The sequence below is a fragment of the Ranitomeya imitator genome, chromosome 1 (genome assembly GCF_032444005.1).
Source record: "Ranitomeya imitator isolate aRanImi1 chromosome 1, aRanImi1.pri, whole genome shotgun sequence".
Lineage (NCBI taxonomy): Eukaryota > Metazoa > Chordata > Amphibia > Anura > Dendrobatidae > Ranitomeya > Ranitomeya imitator.
In genome coordinates this window covers 506962866-506963130 of record NC_091282.1, presented here as the reverse complement: position 1 = coordinate 506963130, position 265 = coordinate 506962866, and positions in this window count along the sequence as shown.

Below are 265 nucleotides of genomic sequence, written 5' to 3'. Positions count from 1 at the left end.
AAAACTAACCTCATCCAAAAAAAAGTTTGAGTAAAAAATACGTTCCAAAAACAAAAAAATGTCTGTCGACCAATCATTATTACATCACACACACATGCTAGGCTCATAACCATATGTAAATTAATTAAATACAACAGAAAGATTTGTTTGATTTCTCAAAAAACATTTATAAATATTCAAAATTACACATGAAAAATTGCATATTCTTGCCAGGGAGTGGCACCTTGAGGAGACAAAAAATAATTTGTGAATACATCACGAACTT